At 42.7% G+C, this 7099-nt stretch overlaps 1 long non-coding RNA gene across 1 annotated transcript; it reads right to left on the bottom strand.

Moving 5' to 3' along the window:
• Positions 1 to 290: 290 nt before the first annotated feature.
• Positions 291 to 4124, bottom strand: LOC115834678. The gene is made up of 3 exons (XR_004029561.1): positions 3968 to 4124; positions 3454 to 3620; positions 291 to 365 (listed from the first exon to the last, which is right to left on the bottom strand). It is a non-coding gene; the product is annotated as an uncharacterized LOC115834678 (long non-coding RNA).
• Positions 4125 to 7099: the final 2975 nt, after the last annotated feature.

The following is a 7099-nucleotide window of genomic DNA, read 5'->3' as shown; positions in this document are numbered from 1 at the left end:
TAACTAATATTAGGAAGAAAACTAATATTAATAAGCACAACTTACAGACTGAGCATTGGGCTGTGTGCTTTGACACGTTACCTCTTTAGTCCCCTCAGCAGCTTGGTGAGGCAGGCATTGTTATGCCCGTTTTTACGTGTGTTGAAACTTAAGGGATTTACCAATGCTGCACAGTGTGTGAGGAACAGAGCTGGATTCCAATACAACTTTACCTGAAGCACATACTCTTTGCAGGACAATGTGTGTTCTAGGAGGAAACAAAGGCCAAGAGTGCTTTCAAATGACATGGTGGTGAGGACCATCCAGCAGGTCTCCGGAGAGGGCTGATGTATGGATTCGCCTAGGAGAGCACAGCTTTAGAGGACCTGGACAGGAAGGAGGAGAACCCTTTAGTGGAAAGAAGCTTGGAGAAAAGTCAAAACAGGATTTGTACCCTCTGATCTTAGAAATAATCCTAACAATCAAGCAATGTTGACAGTTTAAGAAACTCTATGGCTGCTCAGCCTGAAGCAAGAGCTGGTCCAAGTGACACCATGGTAAGTGTGCAGGGTCCCTCCTCTGCCTACAGGGAGGTGAGCAGGGATTTCTGGGAAGAGGAACTTAGGATTACGAGGCATGGGGAATCTTGAATGAGGCAGAACTGAGAAGCAAGTGAAAATTTTCTTCATAAATGAGATACAAAATTGAAAGTGCCTACTGAGTTCAAGGGCTGGTACATAGTAAGTGCTTAATAAATACCCATTTCCCTCCATCTCTTCTCTTTTGTATAATGGGGCATTGCAACCAGTGTAATTGAAGCAGGGAAATAAAGCAGCGAATCCTGTTGTAATCAAAAAGTTATGTGAAAGATGTTTAAAGAATTTTGTAAATCCTTCAGACAAATTTAAAATACACATGATGTAAGCTTGAAGGAGCATCAGAGCCATGAGTTTCAAGCAAGGCTTTTAAAAATGTGGGCTGGACATACCCAGTGGTCTTGGACATGACCTCTTCTAGCCCTGAAAGCCCACGTCACCTTGTTGCTTGCTCCTTTAAGCAGTCTGCCTTAGATACATTTGTGTCCATAAATTATCTCCTTTAACAGGCTGTAAGCCCCCAGAGGGCAAGGGTACCTTCTATTCATATTCAGTTTTGTTTTTTTGGTCCACAATTACTTCACTTGGTACCTTGCCCCAGGTATTCTCATTCCTATCTTTTCTACATTATGTACATATCTGCCTTTGCCAATAAGATAGGAACTCCTCAAGGGCAAGCGCCAACGCACAGGTACATTCTTACTACCACTTCCTGCTCTGGAATACTGGAAAAATTAATCTACATTTCAAAGCCACTCTTGTTCCTGGCAAAATTCTCCTGGATCTGTGCTGGTTTCCTTCCTTGGATCAGGGCCAAATTTTAACCCTTATTGTGCATGAAGTGTTTCCATAACATAACTCAGTACTGTGTATGTCGTAGGTAGTCAGCAAATAATTGTTGTATGGAAAAGAATCAGAGTATGGCACCCCAAAATATGCCCTTTTGGTGTAAGGACTGTTTTGAACTTATGGCAATTTGCTCTCTGCTCTCTCCATTTCTGTCAAAAAGCAGGGCATAATTTTCCCTTTGTAAAGGTAACAAAGGGAAAAAGATACCGTTGGAATGGTATCTCACTCTTCCATAACAGGAAGAGAACAACTCTGAGACACTCCTATCACCTGAGATGACTCTTATCTGCATAACAGAATCCCAGCACTTTGGGAGGCCGAGGCGGGCAGATCACAAGGTCAGGAGATCGAGACCATCCTGGCTAACACGGTGAAACCCTGTCTCTACTAAAAATACAAAAAATTAGCCAGGTGTGGCGGCGGGCACCTGTAGTCCCAGCTACTCAGGAGGCTGAGGCAGGAGAATGGCGTGAACCCGGCAGGCGGAGCTTGCAGTGAGCCGAGATCACATCACTGCACTCCAGCTTGGGTGACAGAGAGAGACTCTGTCTCAAAACAAAAACAAGAACAACAAAAAAAACAGATAAGAGTCTGATAAGGGTCGTGCTAAATCACCCTTATTTACCATACTTTTTTGTCCCCTTTCCATAACTTAGCATTCCCCACAAGCCCCAAACCTTTTCCCTTTAGCCTCTTCTCCACAATTTATTGCTGTTTGTTAAGACACAGTATACACCCCCGGAATTCTAACAACCTCTTTGAGTTACTCATTGCTGAGTTCTCTAGCATGTATGTGCACTGCAAGTATAAACAGACTACTTTTTTCTTCCTTATCTTTTGTAACCTTAATTTGCAGAGCCCCAGTCACCGAACATGAGAGGATAGAGGAGAAAGCTTTTCCTCCCCTAAAGTGTGAATTATAGTTGAACATATGATAGTTAAAAATTGTCCAGTCACGTGGCTTTTGACATTCATAAAAGGTTAGTTTGAATATGGGAAGAAATGTCATACAATCAGTGCAGGGAGTAATATTAACCAAGAGCAAAGCTTGTAGTTAGCTTTATTTTATTCTTGTGTCTTGATTTAAACAATAAAAATAAGGAGGCCAGTCATCATTTTAAAAAACCATATTCATTTTACAGGGGGTAGTTTCCCAATGAATACATAAACTTGCGAACCTTCAGGAGCACCCATCTCCTTTGAACCCTGACCCATTTGATTCGTATTAGACTATGGGCCCATTTGGAAGAACAGGAAGGCAGTTTAGAACTGCGCCCTGGAAAGTGCATAATTTCATTTTCTTCACCACGGTTGCTCTGGAAGGAAAACTGAACACAAACCTCCTTCTTCTCTCCCTTTCCTTCCTTGTTGCATCTGGTCAATTCTAACAAACACTACTAATGACCAGGCTATATCGGCATTACATAGTCAAGTAGCCCATTCAATTTGCTGAAAAGAGCACAGACATAATCAAGCATTTGGCTGAATGAACAATTCATACTGAATAGGGCAAATATTTGGATTCAAGTATAGGTCAGCAGCAACCAATTGAAATATTGATAAAGGAAGCCTGTGGGAACTAAATGTACATAAAAGAAAGAAAGAAGGAAAGAAAAGAAAGAAGGTTCTCAAGGGGTGAGGCAGGGCAACAAGACCACAGGGGGCGATTTGTCTCCCCCACAAGAAGGTAGGTGGCTTAGCTGGGGAGGTGAGCAAAGCCGTGGCTGACAGCCTGCGATTCTAGCTGCAGGAAGCACTGTGTTTGAACTGTTTTGTGTAGTTTCAAAGTATAATTCATAATCTACTACAAAAGTACCATAAAACTTTCTAATGGGAATCCCCCTGCCCCTGCCCACCTGACTTTATTTAAAAAGAGAACTAAGCTAAAGTCTCTTTGTGGGTTTTTATATTGTCCTATTCAGAGGTCAGGTCTCACCAAGGCTGGTTTTGCTGGCTTGAAAACACCTCCCCCAGAGCACTGAGGAATCTCTGGTAACCTCCTTGCCTCCAACTCCCATCATTCACTCACCCGTGAGGCGTAGCAAATCCAGACCTCTGTTGCCAAAAGTCAATGCTGGCCACACTCACAGCCCGTTTATAATGCCTTGATTTATGGGTGGTTTAATTTTCAAGCATCCCCTCTGCATGTGGGCATTCACGTGCCCCAGTGCCACACTCAGCCACATCCTCTTCCTCCTAAAAGGGTCAGAAAACCACATTTCTGACTTAACCACAATATTTAGCTTTCTTAGCATTTCTGCTTCCACCTCCCTGTCACCCGCTGCCCCTGCCTCACCTGCAGATTCCTCCACAGGTCTAGCCAATTTCCACCCAGTTCTTCCTTGAAAAGCCTCAGTGAGCGGTGATAGGGCAAAATGCTGGCTGTAACCATAGCTTTCCCAGGTTTGCACTGTGGTGGCAGCCATCAGTGAGTGAGACATGGCAACAGCGTGTGCCCCCCACACTCGGAATCTGACCGGGCTTGTAGGGTTGTGGATAATCATTTGGCATCCAGGGCCATTTCTTGGAAATGAAGATTCTACCTCCAGCCTCCAACCTGGAGGGACTGTAATGTCCTTCAAAGAAGAGAGGACTGTGGGCTGTTCTGAGCTTGTTCGGAACCCTTTCTTCATGCCACCTTCCAGGAATGTGCCATCCCCCGGGGACAGTCCCCTGGGTAACAGAAGGCAGAAAGTTGCAGATCCCTGTGAGGAGAGACATAAGGCTAGGCTATGTGTCAGAGAGACGAGTGGTTTACTGTTGGAGGAAGGTTCTATGAGGAAGGGACGTGTCTCCAAGGGAGAGCAGTATTTGGATACGAGGAGATGGATGGGAAGGGTTAACAAGATTGTGTGTGTGTGTGTGTGTGTGTGTGTGGTGGTGGTGGTGGGGAGACAGGCTAAGCAAAGGCCTAGAAGCAGAGGGTCGTCACTGACAAAATAAAAAGAAGTCAAAATAACATTGGGTCAGTCAGAATCTGGGGTCCGTGCAGCCCGGTCTTCCTTGGCTCTTACAGTCTTATAAACAATTATTGCAAACATCCCAGCTTCCCTCAATAGGTAAATACATTTAAAAAGAGTGCTTATCTGTTAGAAATAAATGCTGAAATCTTTACAGATTAATTGATATGTCTGGGATATGTTTTAAACTATTTTGGCAAAAAAAAAAAAAAAAGACGATGGGGGATATATAAAACAAGACTGGTAAATTGGTATTTTTGAAGTGGGGTGATGCATGCCGTGTGGGTTTTTTACTAGTCTTTTTACTTTTGTGCATGCTTGAGAACATTTGTGATACAAAGTTTTAAAAGAATTCACTTATATCATTTTAAAAATTAATTTAAAATCTTAGAAGAAACTAGGTTTCCAGCCTGTACCCTCTCTGACGATACTGTTCTCAAATAATGTTTCCATGGCAGCATCAGCAACACCTGGGAGTTTGTTTTAAAAAAAAATGCAGCTTTCCAGGCATCCACCCTGGCCTATGCAACTGGAATTTCTGGAGAAGGGCCCGAGAGTGTGTTGAAACAAGGCTGCAGGTGATTCTGATATTTCGTAAAGTCTGAGAACCACTGTCTGCCTACAAGCAATGTGCTTCATGAGCTTTCTAGACCATGTCTCCTATAGGGATAACATTCTTTTTATACTTATCCTCTCCTTGCTCTGGGCTTTCTCTTTTTAAATGGGAAAGTCCTATCCTTTGAAGTCTTGGCATCTCTCTTTTAGTTGCTTACAGCATCATTCTTGGCTGGACATTCTCCAGTCTTGCTACATGGCACAAGGTGCCATCAACTGTGAATAAGCCATGGGTTTAGTTAAGTATGGGATAACGTGTTATATTTCAAGTCTATTCTGCATGGTGATGAGTATAGTTTTGGACAAAAACAGTGCATTCATTCAATTGATCCACCTATATACAACATGGACTGTGCCAGGCACTGTTCTAGTCCTTGTCTTCAAGGTGTTCACAGCTCGGGGGGGCCACATCTGTAGAAGAGGCATTGTAACACCGGGCAACAAGGGGAAAATGGACAGCCTGTTTGCCAAGTCTCGGTGGGACTCCATCATGTCCAGAAATTATGCTTGCTTGCTGATTTCATGTTTGTATTATCTTGTATCAAATGAAGAAAGAGAATTATGATCAGATATTACAACAGTCGAAAATTTAAGTTCCAGGAGGGATTTTTTTTTTTTTTTTGAGATGGAGTCTTGCTCTGTCCCACAGGCTGGAGTGCAGTGGCGCGATCTCAGGATCTCGGCTCATTGCAAGCTCCGCCTTCTGGGTTCACGCCATTCTCCTGCCTCAGCCTCTCGAGTAGCTGGGACTACAGGCGCCCGCCAACACGCCCGGCTAATTTTTTTGTATTTTTAGTAGAGACGGGGTTTCACCGTGTTAGCCAGGATGGTCTCGATCTCCTGACCTCGTGATCCGCCCACCTCGGCCTCCCAAAGTGCTAGGATTACAGGCTTGAGCCACCTCGCCCGGCCTCAGGAGGGATTTTAAAAAGGGCCAGACAATCTCCCCTTTGTGGAAAAGTCACTACAGTGTACCCATAAAGTTTAGTGAAGAGTTTCAGGCAAACTCCTTGTGTTCCCTCTGCATGCATGAATTAGCCAAAAGAAATAGCCTGGGGTTGGAAGTGGGCCTGGATGAATCAAAATTTAAAACTAATTCTTCCTTAGCAGACAGTTGAAATGTGATGTAGGCGATAGCTGAATATTCCCTAGCAGGTCTTTGGTAGAGAATATAGAGGACAGTAGAAAACCCCTTTGCCTGACCTCTTGGGGTCCAGAAATTTCTGCCACATAATAAATGTGTACGTGTGTCTGTGTGTGTGTGTGTTTGTATCTAGTCTTGCCAAACATAAATGTGAAATCAAAGCAGGCCATCTATGATTTTGGCAAGGTTCTAAAACTCTTCTGAATAAATTACTGAATGAAAAGACCTAACTCCAACCCTGAACTGACCTTTACATACTCCTTTCATCCCAGGAACCTCTTGTTTTTCCTATTATTGTCACACATGAAAACATCAGTGGTAAATGCAGTTGTTCTGTGTTTAAAAAATAAAAAAGAAGCCCCTTATGTAGGAGTAGTTGGTTGGTTAATTGAGAAAGTCATCAAACACAGGCTTTTGAAAAAGCAAACATTTTCATTTAGCTTAAAGCATAGAAGTGTATATTCAACCAATCTTAAAATATAAGCCTATCGTCTTTTTTCTTTGATAGGATCTACTGATTAGAGCTTTTCATCGTCTATTTTGCACTAATCACATCCTTAATCCATTGACAATGATTTCCAGTTTTGGTTTCTTTAAACTGCAGAGACACTGCAACAGAATAAAAGTGTAGAATTATACTAAATTTTAAGTACTATCCCCCAAACTTTTACAGTAATCTTGGCCATCTCTGATTTAATTAAAAAAATATGTTTTAGTGACTACTTTTTTTTTTTTTTTTTTTTTTTTTTTTTTTTTTTTTTTTTTTTTTTTTTGGCAGAGTCTCGCTGTGTGCCCCAGGCTGGAGTGTAGTAGTGCAATCTTGGCTCACTGTAATCTCCATCTCCCTGGTTCAAGTGATTGTCCTGCCTTAGCCTCCCAAGAAGCTGGGGCTACTGGCATGTGCCACCACTCCCGGCTAATTTTTGTATTTTTAGTAGAGATGGGGTTTTGCCATG

This window comes from Nomascus leucogenys, chromosome 4 (assembly GCF_006542625.1).
Source record: "Nomascus leucogenys isolate Asia chromosome 4, Asia_NLE_v1, whole genome shotgun sequence".
Classification (NCBI taxonomy): domain Eukaryota; kingdom Metazoa; phylum Chordata; class Mammalia; order Primates; family Hylobatidae; genus Nomascus; species Nomascus leucogenys.
This window is presented reverse-complemented; position numbering and strand designations above follow the sequence as displayed.